The sequence below is a fragment of the Lactuca sativa genome, chromosome 5 (assembly GCF_002870075.4).
Source record: "Lactuca sativa cultivar Salinas chromosome 5, Lsat_Salinas_v11, whole genome shotgun sequence".
In the NCBI taxonomy this organism is placed as follows: Eukaryota; Viridiplantae; Streptophyta; class Magnoliopsida; order Asterales; family Asteraceae; genus Lactuca; species Lactuca sativa.
In genome coordinates this window covers 66,531,561-66,549,864 of record NC_056627.2, presented here as the reverse complement: position 1 = coordinate 66,549,864, position 18,304 = coordinate 66,531,561, and the positions used below count along the sequence as shown (strand labels likewise).

At 38.8% G+C, this 18,304-nt stretch overlaps 2 pseudogenes; both read left to right on the top strand.

Annotated features, from left to right (window-relative positions):
- The first annotated feature begins 14,492 nt into the window (after positions 1-14,492).
- On the top strand, positions 14,493-15,802 carry LOC111894846 (elongator complex protein 4-like; annotated as a pseudogene).
- LOC122197873 (callose synthase 10-like) lies at positions 15,551-17,800 on the top strand (annotated as a pseudogene).
- The last annotated feature ends 504 nt before the right edge of the window (positions 17,801-18,304 follow it).

Here is an 18,304-nt window from a genome sequence, read left to right as displayed (position 1 = left end):
GACAAAAACAAAGATCATATCTATTTTACCATCCACGACAAGAAGGCTTCTGTTTCAAAGGTGAAGTTCTGTTCGATTTTGAATCTTGTAGTAGATTCTTCTGTCATCTCGCTGGACTTCATCACCACATCTCAGCTAGTTTCAATGATGTACGAGATGGGGTATACCGATGTGCTAACAACCATTACCAAAGTGAAGAAATCTTGTTTACCCTCTCAGTGGAATGGCTTGCTCACTCTACTGATTAAGGGTTTAGCAGAACAATGTGGTGGTTCCGATACTACAAGCAAGGGTTTTCTCGCCATTCTTTACGGCCTCTACAACGGGATCAATCTTGATTATGGCTCTATAATCTGGTCTCAGGTGGTGCAGAGTCTCAATACATCGACACGGCATTCTGAAGTTTCATGTGGGCGTTTTTGGACCCTGATTACAAGGAAGGCAATTAATTCTTTAGAGATTCCGATCATGCAGGATCCTCTACTTGCTTCTATTGCCACATTCCATACAAAGAAGATAATCCTCTCTGATCCGCTCAAGTTTCCTCATTATGGAATGATTCCTGAAACCATGTATCGTGGTGTTGCAGAAAAGAGTAATGTCTTGGCTGACTATAGGAAGCTTCCTCCTATCGGACCGAGAGTTCTGTCTCTAGAGCAGCAAGCAGCTTTGGATGCACTAGAAAAGCCTACCAACATAGGAAAGAGAGTTTCAAAGAAAGAGGATCCTGAGGAACGTAAGTCCAAGTCCTATAAACGCAAGTTTGGTGAAGACGATACTTCTCAACCGAAATCGAAGAAGATAAAGAAGATGGCTCGCAAACCTAGAGGGAACACTCCTCCAAGCACAGATCATGCAGATGAGCAAAGTGAGGAAGAAGAGGTTCGTCATGTCTCACCCCGAGAGCCCACTCCTCCACGATCTCCTACTTCACCAGAATCTCCAAATCACAACAGAGTTCCAACTCCAACCCCATCACCGAAACAGACTGTTCCACTTTCTGTTCCCACTGTTACTACACCCCTTACCACTCAAGCAAAAACTTTGACAACCCCACCACTAATTACTTCAGTTCCTATTTCTACTATACCCTTATCTTCTCCACTTATAACCGAATCAACAACTACTACCATTCCAAAATTCATCGTGGAAGTCAATGTATCTGATATAGGGGCTATTACTGTGACTGAAACTCTAATCGCTACCAAACTACCTTCACCAACCCCATCCTCTGATTCTGGTGCTACTCTTGGGGGAGAAGATGAGGAATTTGACTCGATTTACTACAGTCCTTACCAACTTCCAACTGATGATGAGACTGATGCTCCTGTCACAAGTCAACAAATACAGGGCATTCATGAGAAGTTGGATCGTTTGCTTGCCGCCAGCAAAGCCTATGGTGGTGTTGTTCTTAAAGCTTTTCTTGAGACAACTATTGAGCAGTATACTCTGGAAATTGATAATTCTACAAAGGCAGTTAATGATTCTACCTCCACCTGTAAGCAGGCCACCAAAGACGTTTCTGAGATTGTTCATACAACTCAGATTTTTCTTGAGTCGTTAAAGTCACATGCTGACACCCATGCAACACACTATCAATCCTCTGTGGACTCCTTTTCTAAGTCTCTTCACGATGAAACTACTAAGTTTGAGGCTGTACGCTCTGAGCTTAAAATAGAAACCACTTCTTTCTTAAATTCAGTGGACTCTCGTTTTGATGCCCTGGCTTCTAATCTTGCAACAGAGAGTGCCTTGAAGGAGGATTTGGCTAAAAATCAAGCAACAATTGATGTTCAGAAAGTGCAGCTAGCCCAGGCGGAGAAAGAAATTTCCTTGTTGAAAACTCAGAGGGCTGTTTATAAAATTTGTGCAGGAGATGTAAAAGATTTGCTGACTAATTTGCTTGAAGCGCATGATCCGATCTTAACTCTGACTATTCGGAATCATCTTCAATCCAAACTCCTTCCTGCTATTTCCATTTTAAGTGAAATGAAAGGTGTTTCCGAGGGGGGGTGTACCTCCCAAACAAGGGGGAGAGAGTAGCGCTCGTTATTTTGTTAGACCGAGACCGATTGTGAAGACAGAAGATGAACAACCGAAAGTCACAACAGAACCGAAGGTTAATTTATCTTCAGGTTCTGGTTCTCAATCAAAGCAGAAAGGGATTAATGATGACAGTGAGAGTGATGTTGAAGAAACTATAGCTGATGCTCTAATACGAAAGAAAAGAAACAAAGAGCTTGATGAAACGATGAAAGTGGTTAGTGAAGCAGAGGAGCAGGAAAAGAGAAACGAGGAAAAAGAGGGTGTCTTGCAATGCAAGAAGGCTTTGTTTCCTGACTGGAACAGAGACACACTTATCAATCAAGCGATTGAGTTTCCTTCTGTTTATTGGTTGGAACCAGTTGCTTCATTTGATTGTGATAACTCTAAAGACTCGCAGTTTGATATGCCTATTACCAGAAAAGCTTTTACGTTTCAATGCTTTGAGGTGACCGTTGAGTTTCCACATCCACACCCGAAGGTTGACAGGGAATTGATCGATTTTTACTTGAAGTATGGTCAACCGCAGTACTTAACTTGGAGTGCACAGAAGATTATAAAAGTTAAGGTACTGAAACCTTCACCTGCTGGGAGATTCGTAAATGTCAATTTCAAAATCACCCGTGGTTCAGCAAACACGGTGTCTATAATCTCTCTAGCAGATCTTCCTAACCTCAATCCTCATGACTGGATTCTGCTATACAACATTCTGCTCTCTGATCCTAGGGAGTATGAGCCGATTTTAGATCATCTTAAGAGAATGTTGGCTTCCTATATCCATGAGCTTGCAACTATGGATCAGGAAATAGCAAAGGTAATGAATAAAAAGCCAACTGTGAAGCCGACACCTAAACCTGGTGATGTAAACATGATGAAATTGGGACAGATAGATTCAACAAATCTAACTATCATGTTCACGAAAGGAGAAGGACTCAAGTTTCTGTTTGCTCTGGCTGATAAGCATCTATTTTCAACAGACTGTTTGGAACATATCATCAATATCATACACCGATGCAAGCAGAACTCAGCGACTGATAAGAAGAACTTTACTGACATGCTTCATTGGTATATTACTTTTCGCCATCATATGATAGCCATTATACCGAAGGTGTTCAAAACTGTGAAGAAGCCTCCAGCTATTAAAAAGGAATGAGGTTTCGGCTCCAAAGACGCAAAGGGGGAGATTGTTGAGTCTGTTTGTGTTGCGTCTTGGGCCATATATTTTGTATCCGGATTGGGCCTGTCCATCCGTGTCTATCTAGATTAGTTTCGTTGTTATCTAGATTAGCTGTTAGGGTTATAGTATATATATATATATATATATATATATATATATATATGCATGCATGTATGCGTATATTGATAACGGTGGTTAATTACGTTGATTCTTGTAACCCTAAACACCTCTACAGATTGAAGTTCTTTATCGAGCTCTTCTGAGGTGTTATCACATTAATCATACGACATATTCGGTGCCATACTTGTTTTCTTTGTTACGTTCTTATTTAATATCCTGCTTAGAATCATACGATCCTAAAAGAACTTTGTTCTAACAAGTGCAATATGCTTTGTCTTTGAGTGCTGCACCGGATTGTGACAAATTCTTATCACGCTTTCAGAGTCACAATAAAGAGGAATCTTCTTCATACTACGTCCATAGTCTCTAAGTTGACTTTGTATCCAGACTACTTGTGAAGTACACGAAGCAGCAGCTATGTATTCTGCTTCGGTTGTTGAGAGAGACACACATGTTTGTTTCTTGGACTGCTAGCTAACTAGTTTGCCATCAAGGAACTGGCATCCTCCAGTTGTGCTCTTTCTATCTAGACCACATCCACCCAGATCAACATCAGAAAAGGCTTGAACAAAGAATCTGGATTTTGTTGGATACCATAGATCGAGCGACGAGGTTCGCTTCAAATATCGAAAAATATTCTTCACTGCCACCATGTGAGGTTCTCTAGGATTAGCTTGAAACCTGGCACAATAACAGACAAAAAACGTAATGTCCGATCTACTTGCAGTTAGATACATGAGTGATCCTATCATTTGATGATAGAGAGTCATATCTACAGCAGGCTTTTCCAGAGATGGTGTTAACTTAGTGCCAAACGCCATAGGAACCTTCACCTTTGAGTCTCCCGTCATACCAAATTTTGCCAATAAATTCTTCGTGTAAACCTCCTGGTTAATAAAAATACCTTCTGGTCCCTGTCTTATATTCAACCCAAGAAAAAAGTTAATTAGACCCATTGAGTTCATTTCAAATTTAGTCTCCATCAGCTTTCTGAATTCAGCTGTTAAGTTGGGATTCGTGGAGCCGAAGATGATATCATCGACATAAATTTGAACTATCATTAGATGTTCGCCTTCTTTCTTGCGAAAGAAGGTTAGGTCAACCAAACCTTCCTTGAATTTAGACAATTTCAGAAAGCGAGTTAGTGTTTCATACCAGGCCCTTGGTGCTTGTTTCAGACCATACACAACTTTATCTAACACATAGCAATGATCAGGGTATTTCTCATTCACGAACCCAGGTGGTTGCTCACCATACACCGTTTCTTCTAGTTCTCCATTTAGGAAGGCACATTTCACATCCATTTGAAAAACTTCGAAGTTTTTATGAGCAGCATATGCCAGAAAGATTCGAACTGATTCCAATCTGGCTACAGGAGCGAAGGTCTCCTCATAGCCTATTCCTTCTTCTTGACAATATCCCTTTACCACCAGCCAAGCCTTATTCCTAATAACATTGCCTTCTTTATCCATCTTGTTTCTGAAGACCCACTTCAATCCAACCACATAAGCATCCTTTGGTGTGGGTATTAGTCTCCAAACTCGATTGCGTTCAAACACATGAAGTTCATCTTGCATTGCCTGTACCCAATCATCATGATCAAGTGCAGTGTTGATTGTCTTTAGTTCGATTTTAGAGACAAACGAATTAAACATGCAGAATTCAACTTGAGAGAATAATGCAGTTTGCTTCGCTTTCAACTGAGACTGTGTGAGAACCCGTTCGGATGATTCACCAATTATCTGTGTTTTAGGATGATCGTTAGTCGATTTTGTGAGAGGAGGGTAGTTCGGGTCATAAACAGGATCCAACTCTGCATTAATCTCTTCTTCAAATTCTGATTGATCGTCTTCGTCATTTGTATTTGCATTCTCCCCCTCAAATGACGAAGTATATCCCATGTCAGGTTCAGGTGTTACTCCCTCGGTTGGAGTAGGACGTTCTCTTGGAGAAGAGTTCTCCTCCTCGATTGGCAGTTCGGCTGTGTGGATGACAGATGGACCCTCCCCCTCGAACATTGAGCTTTTGTTTGGAGGAGCTGCTGAGGGTTGATCTTTAGCTGGTTTCGAAGGATCTTTTTCAATTTCTTTTGCAGCTTCATCGATAATCTTCTTCATATGGTCGATTTTGTTGTCTGTTGCTTGCGCTTCTGACAGTATGGCTTTTTCTGGTTCGTCGAACAACCTTATGTATTCTTCTAACAAGTTGGAAATAGGAACTGAGACTTGACCTGATTCTGGAAATATGTCCTCAGTGACACTCTCGGGTGTCAGATTTTTCCTCATATAGTTGTCATCAAACGTTACGTAGTAGTTTTCTTCAATCCATTTGGAGTGTTTATTTAAAACCCTATAAGCCTTTGAAGTTAGTGAATAGCCAAGAAAATTTTCTTCGTCATCCTTGTCATCAAATTTGTTTCGGTTCTCTTTGGGGTTAAAAATGAAGCATCTGGAACCGAACACGTGAAAAAATTTAACATTGGGCTTCCGGTTGTTCAGAATTTCATACGGAGTGATGGCGAATTGTTTGTTAAGTAGGGACCGGTTTTGAGTATAACATGCAGCAACAACTGCATCTGCCCAAAAATATAGAGGGAGTTAAGCGAAGCTCAACATTGTTCGGGCAGCCTCACACAAGGAACGGTTTCGTCTTTCAACAGTTCCATTCTGTTGTGGGGTATAGGGAGCTGAGAAGTTATGAGAAATTCCCTTTTTCAGTTAGAGAGTCTTCGAACTCTTTATTCTTGAATTCTAGCCCATTATCACTTCGAATGTTCCTCGCCACCTTTCGTAGTTGAAGTTCGACTTGCTTGATGAAAACTTTCAGCTTTGGAGACGCCTCTAACTTCTGTTTAAAAAAGAATACCCATGTGAAACGTGAAAAATCATCTACTATAACAAGAATGAACTTACTGGCACTGATGCTTTCAATAGCTGAAGGTCCACATAAGTCAATATGTAGAAGTTCAAGTGATTCAACGATCTTGGTATTGATACGTGATGGATGGATCTTTCTGTTCTGTTTACCCATCTCACATGCTGCACACAGGTGTTCCTTATCAAACTTGAGAACCGGAAGACCTCAAACATGATCACCAAGCACTAAATTATTGATATCTTTAAAGTTTAGGTGTGAGAGACGTTGGTGCCATAGCCAGCTTTCATCAGAATTTGCCTTAGACAGCAGGCAAATAGCTGGTTTTCCTTTAATTGGACTGAGGTTTAGGGGGTACATCTCTCCTTTTCTTTCAGATTTTAACAAGACTCTTTTGGATTGCTTTTCGACAATTTCTGATCCTTCATCATCGAATGAGACTTTCAGACTCGTACCCACAACCAATTGAGATACACTAATGAGATTGTGCTGCAATCCTTCCACGTACGCCACTTTTCGAATTGTGAACTCTCTGTTGGTTATCATTCCATATCCTTTGATTGTTCCATAAGAGTTGTTGCCATACTTCACACATCCACCATCCTTAAGGGACCGAAACTCCCTTAGCTCTTCCTTTCTCCCTGTCATGTGACATGAGCAGCCACTGTCTATGTACCATTCGTCATCGAACTGCTCATCACGTATAACCTGCAAATTTAAGCAGATTTAGGAACCCAAAGTCTCTTGGGCCCTGGTGAGTTTTTCACAGAAAAAGGAACAACAACATATATATTGACAAGATAGATTCTTTTTATGAGTGTGGTTTCGTCTTTTCTTTTGATGGTGTACACTTTAATTTTATTTTTATCTTGTTTAAATTGCAATGTACTACATGGTGTTATGACAGTTGGAATCCTCCTTGGATCCCTAGGGTTAGCTTCATTTTTATTATGATTGGCGTCTGCTTTAGAATCAAGTTTTCCTTTCCCTTTAACATCCTTTATTGATTAAGGTTTCTGTTGGGAAGAACCGAAACTTGACCTTCGGTTCTCAGTTTTGGTGTTGGGACCGAACCATGAAGTTCAGTTCTGAACTCTATTATTGAAACCGAAACCGGATGTTCGATTCTGTCCTTTGGAGTCGGAACAGAGACTGGATGTTTGGTTTTGAGATTTGGAATAGTAAGAGTTGGGACTGAAAATTTTCTTTCTTTTGATCTCTGGTTTGTCATTTTCTACAACATTTGCTTCCTTCTTCGAGGGAACATGGTTAGGGTTTTGAGATTGCCAAAACCTTTTTCTCTCATTCAGATTCTTCATGTACCTCTGGTTTCTTTGGTGTTTCTGTTCAGCCAACTCCTTCTGAGATTTACGAATGTTGAAACTTGATTTTGGCATCTCCTTTTTAGCTTCAGTTGGGTTGGAAGATACATTGGGTGTGTTCTTCGTTTCTTCTGGTATCTCTTTTGTCCCACTTGAACTTGGTTTATCAAAGCTTGAAGGCTTATTGATTGGTTCGGCAACATATCTACTCTTTACCCTCCATGAGGTTCGCTCTGATAGAACAACTGTTTCGTCTGCATTATCGATAGGAGCAGACCAAAAATAGTTATCACACCCTTCAATATTGTCTTTGTCAACCAGGATTTTTAGTTCAGCTGTTTGTTTTCCAGTGATCCCTGTGACATCATAAACCTGCTTTGGCACAATTTGAACCTTCTAGTAAACCATTGCTTTCTCTTTGAGTTTCTTTGACTTATCCCTTGACAAACGTGCATATTCAACTGAATTTTCGGATATAAGGGGTTTCTCGTTTTCGCTTTTCAAGAACTTAGAGCAATCAACTTTGTCTTCCACCGAAATTTCACTCATCTCACTCTCCTCATCAAATTCAGATGTATTTTCTACATTCATTTTATGTTCGGTCATTAATTTTGAGTTTGAAGAGTCAAATGATTGTAAGGTCTCTATCTAAATTTTCAGCTTATCATTTTCGTCTAAGAGCCTTTTAAGCATGCATTTGTGTTCTTTTGAGTCAATGAAAGACTCAATTTTGTCCATACCGGTTTTATAAGTGACATAATTCTCTTCTGAGGACATTATGGATTCACATCCAACAATGACCTCATCCTCCTTAAACTCAAGGAAGGGTAAGATCATCTTATGAATCTTTTTCCTTATTTTGCAATCTAAATGCAATTGAGTAATATTTGTATATAAGCGTTTAGCAACTAAGCAAAAAAATGATTCTTTGTTTTAAAAACTTCAAATTGTCTCTCTAAAAATAGATAATCTCATCCCTAGCCCTAGTTAACTTCGTCCCCTTCAGCTCAATCCACGTGCGTCTCTCCTCACTCTTCGATGACTCCCTGCTGAGTTGGTCAATTAGGTTATAGTTTGTGAAGCGACTTTGCATGAGACTACTACTGGGATTAGCGAATTTAAATTTAAGTTCGTTTAATTCTTCTTCGTAATTTGTGACGGGAACTTTAAGAGATTCGATATGGATTGTACCTTTTTGATCAACCGATCACAGTCGTGAATCTTTTCGCTCATGGGATTTGCTGCGAAACACTTGTCCTCCTTCATGTTTGGCTCCTTACGCTCATCTTCGATTGGTGCACCTGCAGTCACCATCAAGCACTTCCCAACCGAACCGTTAACTTCCTCTCTTGCAACATATGTTCTGCCATGTGTAGGCTTCCTCACTTCTTCATCCTCAGAGTCTGTTGACTAGACTTCAACGCCTCCAAACTCATCATCGACCATATTCTCCTGCACAATCAAGACATTCATAGAATTGTTAGCTGCTTTCCTTTTCTTTAGCTCTTCCAGCTTTCGTTCATGATAAGCCTCATCATCTTCACCATCCCTTTTCTCTGCCCTCTTTCATAACATGCAATCTTTGGCAAAGTGATTCTTGTTGTGACAATAATTGCATTCGTATCCAGAATCTCCTACAAGCATGTTTTCTTTCTTATCATCATCCTTTTGAGAGACGTTCTTCGATTCTTCTTTCACCTTCTCGGAGCTGTAACTCCCTTGCCAGTTTCGGTTTTTATTAGAAGGAAATTTCCTTCTTGCAAACTTCTTAGGGTTGCAGACCATCATTGCATATTCTTCACATGTCAAGTCACACTTAGACACATCTGAGTCATCTTCTTCTTCCGTCGCATTCTTCCCTTTTGAGATAAGGGCTAAAGAGCCCATGCTAGACACCACCTTTTCTTCTTTTGTTACTGTGCTTTCATGGGATTTTAAAATTCCAATCAGTTTTGCCAGCGAGTAAGATTTGAATTGTTTATGAGCCTTTACAGTTGAGACCACTGCCATCCACTCAGGTCTCAGGCCATTCATAAACGTGACTTTATGCTTAATCTCCTTTCTTTCAATACCATGCTTCATCATCTTCCTGAGCAGATGATTGTAGCGATCAAATGTCTGAAGAAGAGTCTCCTCAGGTTTTTGGGCAAAAGCACTAAACTCAGAGAGTAACAAGGTTTGTATCGAGTGCTCCAGATCTTCATCATTCGAATACAATTCTTTCAGCCTGTCCCATATTTCCTTTGTGGTAGTGCATGAACTCACCAGAAGGAAGGTATTGTCTTGTAGGGAAAATCTGATCATCCTCAAGGCTTTAAGATTGCACTGCTGTTTTTCTTTTTCATCTTGTGGAATCTTCTTTACGTCCACTAAAAGCTGATTGTACTCTTTTTGAGTCTTCACTGTCCTACTTGTTCTAGCATGAACAAACGGACCGATTATAATAGCTTCCCAGATGAGATACCCATTGTCTTCAGATCCGACCATGTAATCTTCAATGTGATGCGCCCACACTTCATAGTCTTCAGTGTAAAGAATGGGAACTCTTGTGGATGATCCAATGTTATTAGAGATGTTGATGGGATTGCTTTGAGAGTCTTCGTGCGACATGATGATCTTGTGCTCTGGATCTGCTAGAATCAGACTTGTAAACTTGAGATTAGGGTTTTATCAAACACTAGAGTTACTGTCGACAGGTAGAAGACGGCCTTTATATATTTGATAAAAGCGGAAATCCTAATGAATTCTTCACACAGAAGGAATGCGTATGAGTAACACAGTCTCCTGCTCCGATACCAATTTTTGGAATATTAACTCCTTAATGATCGATAGATTCAAGAAGAAAAACAAAAACAAGGAATTAATCAACACAAGAATGGTTGAATAGATGTCGAATGATTAACTTGAACACCTCAGAAGAGCTCGATTAAGAACTTTGACTGTAGAGATGTTTAGGGTTACAAAGTAGCAAAGATAAAAATAACTATCGTCGTATTTAAGGCATACATGCATGCACTATATATAATACTACATAACCCTAATCACGGTTCGACAGGCCCAAACCGGATATACAAAAGACTGGCCCATGACGCAAGACATAATACCCAACAGTTTCTAACTTTACTCACTTACATGCCTTAAAGGGACTTAACACTTAAGAAGAAGCTTAATAAAGGTCTTAATGCTTGCATGGACCAAAATCTCTCATAAAGTTTTCATTTTTATGATCAAGCAACCCTCATGGAGCTAAGATCTAACCTCCATAGCCTCTAGAGTAGATCAAAAGCTCAACTTTAACTCAAAAGACTTCAAAATGCATACAAGACCCCATAAAACGGATCTATCACAAAAGATCATGAAGGTGAGACCTTTTTACCTCAAAAAGCTTGCAACTGAGAAGGTAATCCTAGATCTACAACCTCAAGCTTTTCCTCTAAGTGTTCCTCTTCTTATTCTTCACCACAAAACACCAAAAACTCGCGTTTAGGCTCAAATCTCACCAAATGCACTTAGCGTTTTGAATCTAGGGTTTAAAGAGATGGAGGCTGAAGATAATAGGGTTTGGTGTTGAGTTGATGAGCTTAAATAGGGTCCAAGACCATAAATTAAGGTTTTCATGAAACTGGAGTACGCCCTGCATACTCCCAGTATGCTCAATGTACTCCGAAAGGTGCCATAATCATTATCCCTAGTACGCCCGACTTACCCCCTATGTATGCCCCGCATACTAGGCTTAACCTTAAACCCACGAACTTCTGAATGCCATCACTTCTTCGTTCTAAATCTGATTTTGACGATCCTTATATCCACAGAAAGGTAACGAGAAGCTCGAAACTTCTATCAACTCATCACTTCCTTAATACTTCCCGAACTAAAATCCAATATTCATAAAATCTTGAACTTCCTATTTACGGTTATGCCCTTGGGATCCAAAACACAAATCGGACTCCCGGATCATCTAACTTACATTACCTGCACCCAAATAGGTCTAAATATCCCTTTTCCAAAGGCCCTAAGCCTTATGACACCCGATCTTCAGGTCACATCCCCGAATTAGAAAACGATTCGAAATAGGGTGTTACAACTCTCCCTCACTTAAATTACATTTCGTCCTCGAAATCACTCCTTATCACTCTCCTGGAAAACAAAGCTCCGAACAGAACCTCCTAATGTTGATCAAGTCACTGATCCTTTAACTGAAGAACCAATACGTTACTGTTATGATTCTGAAGCCCCATAACTTTCCTAGCCTCCACACAGGTAGAACCATTCCAAAGCCCAATCATAAGGGCCTTTTTCTACCATCCGAACTGCTAACATCCTTTTTTGACCCTGAACCTTCTAACTGATATCCTGGGCATATAGATTCCCTAATTCATTACTTGTTGAAGTGAAGATCTTGAATACACACACTAACAATTCCCAATGCGAGTCTAGACCAAAAGCCAACTTGGTGCATAACTCATAACCTAAGATCCAAGGACGTGTACTTGCATTTCACCCGAAATCTTCTGATTCACGTCTATCTTTCCTTAAACCCGTATACAAAAATCCCCAATCCACCACTGAGACTACTAGTCTCACACCTGGTCCAGTCACCAGGTTCCCAAAAGTCAAACTAATAAGGCTACCCCAACCTAAGAATTACTCTTACGTCACTTACTGACCACATAGCCATCCCACTCTAAATGTGATCCAATACCTTGACCCAAGCGGTCCCTATCGGGTCTCACACACACTATCATAACCATACGGGCCTCACCTGAAACATCCTAAAATAAGACCCGCAAATTTTCATTTTTAAATTAATAAAACAGTAAACCATATCATTGTCACAAAACCAAGGTGATCGAATTTTATCAATACATCATCATCAACAGAGTAAATCACAAAATGCGAAAACGAATGGTGTGTGCTCTGTAATTATCCCAAGCTCTTCCCTTTGAAACCAGAAGTGCTTGAAACATAAACTAAAAACCGTAAGCACAAAGCTTAGTGATTTCCCCAAAATACCACGTACCATACATACATAGCACATAACAGCTCCCACCCAATGAGTATAACGGGCACCACCCTAACTCACATAACGGGCCCCGCCCAACGAGTAAAACGGGCCCCGCCCTAACTCGCATAATGGGCCACACCCACCTACAATTCATATAAACATAACAGGTAATGGCATACAGAGTAACCATCGGGTCGCGCCCGGTAAGCATATAAGCACATACATATACAAGTGTCACACAAACAACGAGTATTCTAACATAAAAAATCATAGGTCAACATTGGTGCCTTCGACTTGCTAAAGACAGTGAGGAAACTCACCTCAATCCGCTAATAATTAACTAACTGCTCGAACTGCTGAACCGGATAACCTCGTGCCAACTAACAATAAATACAATTTTAATCAATAAATAACCTGATATCCTAAAATACCCTTAGGTCAAACTTGGTCAACCCTGGTCAAAGTCAAAGTCAACGGTCAAGGTCCAAAAGTCAATATTTCTTCCCAGCGGAGTACGTCTTGTCTATCAAGAGAGTTTGCCCAACGTACTCTGATGTTGACCAATAGTGGGGTACTGAACGCATACGCACAACGTACCACCAGGTACGCCTAGCATACTCACCCTAGTCCCAAAACTCAATTAAGAGCTTATTCCATTAAGTTCTTACATCCAAAACTCATATCCAATCCCAAAATGATGTCCTAAGTCATAAATTTTCCAACTTTATGACTTTGCATGGCTATAAAGTGCTTAATGTCCAAAACCATAAGTTCTAAACCCAATAAGACATCATAACTCTTGCATGGAAAGGATAGAAGGGCCAAGATCACATTTTTATAATTCATAATAGCTTTTTAATGGATAAAGTTTCCAACTTTATCGATTAGAATGGTCCCAACAAACAAGATCTAGTCTTTAAGTCTCAAAGGGACCCAAAAGTTCATTTATTTCAACTTAATCCATTAAGTACAAGCCTCCAAATTTCAGATTTGAATCAAAATGATATTTAGATGGATAAAGTTTCTAAATTTACCCATAACACACTACAAGAAAAAGACCCTTTTACGACGCGCAAACCACGACGCTCATTGATCTATGTTACGCAAAAGAGATCGACATTAAAAAAGTGTCATCTCTTCAAAAAATTTAAGGATTTAGGTCACGCATTATTGCGTGCCCTTAATTTAGTGTTATAAGAAAAAAAATAAAATATCGTTGTTACGACTTATGAAGAATGCACCTATCGTTGTTACGACTTATGATGCTTCTCAAAGCTTCTCAAAGCTTTTGATAAGAACACTGGCTCAGTTGCTTCTCAAAGCTTTTTATAAGCACCCCGTCGGCTTTGCATACCGGAAATCGACCCACATCCTCAAATTAGGGTTTTTTTCATCCTTCAAATTACGACCCACATCCTCCATAGATCGATCCTTATTGCTTCATTTCTCACAAGAAATTGAACACTTTACATTCACAGGGAAACAAAATCAACTATTTCTGGAACTTGGGTTTCGGTTCCAATTGAAATTGAAGGGTTTCTGGTCACCATGATCAAAGGGTTAGGATCTCATTTGTCAATGAATGCTCACAGGGCCACGGAAGCTAGGGTTTTTGGGCAAAGCTAGAATCGATCTTGTCTCGTTCCTTCGGGATCACGAAGACGCTGATTGCCATGGAGTTCACGCGGACTATGGTTCAGAGAGTTCTAAATTAATTTATCTTCAAATCCTATTTGGAGAACTTCTAGCTTACACTAATGAGCGATGTGGAATAGATTGCATATCTGCTTTGGTAGTTTCCTTCCAAAATTGATGTTGTTCAAGTATTCTACAAACATTATATATGATTATTAATAAAATCATTTACTCCAAAATCATTATATATACTGTTTACCTGTTTGATTCGTTTGTTCTTATTTCTCAGGAGGATTAAAAAAACTGTCCGGTATTTATGGCTACTAGCAAAGTCCGGACAAGTAGTTTCTCAAAGAACTTTTCAGCTGCACCTACCTCTTCTGTCCCTGGTCTCAAGTATGGACCAAATGGAACAATCTTTCTTTCATCAGGCATACCAGATCTTGATAGTAATCCCAATACCCCCTTTTTATATTTTATTAAAGCATCTAAACAAGTATGACAACAATTTCCTAATGGATGAATTGTTTCTGTAATATCTAGAGATTTTAGGTGGGGGATTCCATTTAGGAAGTCTGGTAATGATCATGGAAGACACTGAAGCACCTCATCATATGCTTTTGTTAAGGACTTTCATGTCTTAGGGACTAGTACACAACCAACCTGTTCTTTATGCAAGCCCAGTCAAAAACCCTAGTGCCTTTCTTAGAACCTTGCCAATTACTTTAGTCCCCAAAGATGACAAATCTCGTAACACTGATGCAGAACAGGTACTACTTTACTTTTTCCCATTTTGCCCTTAGGAGCATGCATCTTTCTCTTCACAACTACAACTGTATTAATGTAAATTCTGTCTTTTTATGAGCTTGTAGAAGGATTTGCGGATTGCTTGGCAATATAAGAAGTACCTTGGGGAAAATAAGCAACATAACGAGGAGCGAGGTAATTTTGTATCTTTTTATCCATTCTGGGGATTTTTAGTATAAAAAGTAAACATCTTTTGTATTGTGATAATGTGATGCAGATGGGAAAATAGAGTATTGCAATGAATTTGACCTAAGGAAGCCTATAGAGAATCATTTGATAACGGGAAACCGTGTGGAGTGTTTTAGCCTTTTAGATTGTTCAAATCTTGCTGGATTCCGTGATAGTTGTTCAAAGTTCATATCTCAATTTCCAAAGTACTGATGTTATTATTAGTAGTGGACTGATCTTATTAAACTTAAAAGTGGTCTTCTTCATTGACTCTTACACCTAATTTTCATAATTCTAATCAGGTATGATGGAAATATCACAAGTGCAGGAAGAATTGCTATCCAATCATTTTGAAGCCTGTAGTGTTCAAGGGATATCAAATAGGCGGTGCAATCTGTGATGGAGCTACAGGGGCGACTGCCAAAACGCTTAAATTACCTCGTGAAGATGAGTTCTGGAGTAGGGGAATTAGTGCCTGTGCAATCTATGATGGAGCTTCACCAATTTTTAAGGGTGAAGTTCTTGCTGTTGTTGGAGGAGGTGATACAGGAACTGAGGAAGCAATATATTTGACTAAATATGCAAGACATGTACATTTACTTGTACGCAGGGATCAATTAAAGGCCTCACGAGCTATGCAGGACAGGTTAGAAAAAATATGTATTTCTCTTCTCTTAATTGGAAACAAAAAATAAATACAAATTTAAAAATGGATTAAAAATGGAAAATTTTGTACCAATTAAGAGGATATTATTACCTATCAACAAGACCCATCTGCAACCTTTGACTAAATTAGGAAGGGAAGACTGAAAGAATTGGTATAAATCTTGATTAATGAAAAAGGAATCAAGGGAAAAGTCAATGATAGCCTTCATTAGAGTATTTGGTTCAGTTGCATCTTCAAATTCAGAGCTGCTGCTACTGCTCCTTGAAGATCCCTAGTCTCCATTAGAGTATTTAGTATTGTCGTTTCTGGTTGTTTTGTTTGCTTCTGCTTATGCTGAAATATTTATTTACGTGTTGTTTTTGAAGGATTATCTTGAAGAGGCAAGGAAAATGAGAAACCTCCATTTCTTTACAGGAAGGTTTGCCTGCCTTTCTTTCAAAAAAATTTGATTTTTTTTAACTGGATTTGTTTTTTTAGGATATACTATATAGTGGTAATTTGAGTTTTTTTTAATTGGTATGGTTCTTAAATATCGAGATGAAAAAAATGAATTGGTTTAATCTGATTAAAAATGGACTTTCGTGATTTTGTTTGTAATTGATTTCAATTATATAGTTTTAGCCCGATATTTAATCGTTAGGATAGTAAAATCTGATTGGATTGGACCAACTTGGACCAATTTTCGCAAACTGGGTTTCGTCATGCCTGGTTTCATATTGGATTTGGATCCAATTTTCTTATACATCTCTGTTTGATGCTTATGGATACCTTTGATCCTGTTTTTGACTATTTCAACAGTTGTCTGCTATTGCTTGCAAGGTGTGTATTTTTCACATGTGAAACAAATTGAAAGAGACACTAACTGTTATGCTCCCTTTTATATATGTTTGATTAACATCTGATAATCCTTTCTTTACAATCGTACATAATCATGAAAACTTGTTTATTATCTCTATATATATGTTTTGGTTTATTAAGATCATTTGAATGAGCATAATCTTCAATCTCGTAAAAATATTAGTAGGGTGGCAAAATGGGAAAGCTTTATATTGGTCAAAACGGGTCAGGTTGACCCACCAACACCTTTTTATCCGTTACTTTTTTATTTTTATAAATAACTAATGATTAAAAAAACATATTATAAAATGGTCAATGACTTTTTTTATACAGTGTTTCTTCCCTGACATGGTTTATGTCTAAGTGTCTAACCAAGATACAAGTTTTGTTACATTGGGACAACGTGTGTTGGCGTATCCTCTCAAGTGAGTTGCCATTATTAATTGCCTTTTATCTTATAAAATTAAAAAATTGAAATTATGATTTTTTATAATTGATTGGTTGATATGTATTGCAGGGTCCTGACACATTATGGGCATCCTGATGTGTTTGACCGAAAATTCCATATTTCTCGAGGTGTAATAAGTAAGGCTTCACGTGTTATTAATATAAATCAAGATATATATGCAGGGTTCAATTCCACTTTTGAGGCAGGGTAACATCACGCACCATGAATACATACAGGTTTGTCTCATCACAATGCTATGCTGCTAAATATTCATAATTTATAATTATATTTTATTTTTGGCTAATATTTTTACATATGTAGGTTGGTAAAGGAAGAGACGTTGGGTTAAATCAAATTGCCCTGTTTGAAGGTTGACCAATTCTGTAGAGCACCTAGTTTTGGTGATAGAAAAAGTCAATATCTTGATGATATTGCTATTCTTACTGGAGGCAAGTATTTCATATGTTGTTTTTTAACAAAGGGTTCTGGTTGAAATCTGTCTTCCAACTATTCGCTATGACTACATTTGGTCCCTAAACTTTTAAAATTTCTATTGCATACAGGAACTGTAATCAGAGAGGAGGTAGGTGTTGACCAAAGACCCAACCACCATTGATCGTGATGGAAGCACACAGGAGTTGGTGAACAGACGGGTGGCTCAAATTAGAAACCTTGTTGAGGCAGCATAACAAGATTATGAAAAAGAAAAATAAATGAAAGAATTTTATTTAATTTTTGTCTAATCTTTTTACATATGTAGGTTGCAGGTGGAAATGGAGAACAAGTTTTAAGTAGGGACGTCTACAGAATTGGTCAACTCTTTGATTTTTTCAGAATGCTCTCTTTCTACTTCACCACAGTTGGTTACTAGTTGAGTTAAATCAGATGTTTTGTTTCAAATAATAGTTATATATTTAATTTTCCCTTTGAGAGTTTAATGTTAGTTTGGTTCAGGTAACTGTTGAGAAGGTTGTTTTGGAACAAAGCAATAGCCAATATGAGCTTCAAGGCGAATACGTGTTGCTGGAGAATGAGGCTTACTAAGAAGAGCAATGGCTGGTAATTTAGGGAGTGTGATATCTTCTATGGGTGGCTGGAGAATGAGGCTTGAGGTTCCACGTGCTGAAATTGATGAGATGCTTCCACTTGCTAGGCTTGTTTCCCGAAGTACCAATCCAGCTCTTCGGTTTAGATCAAAGGT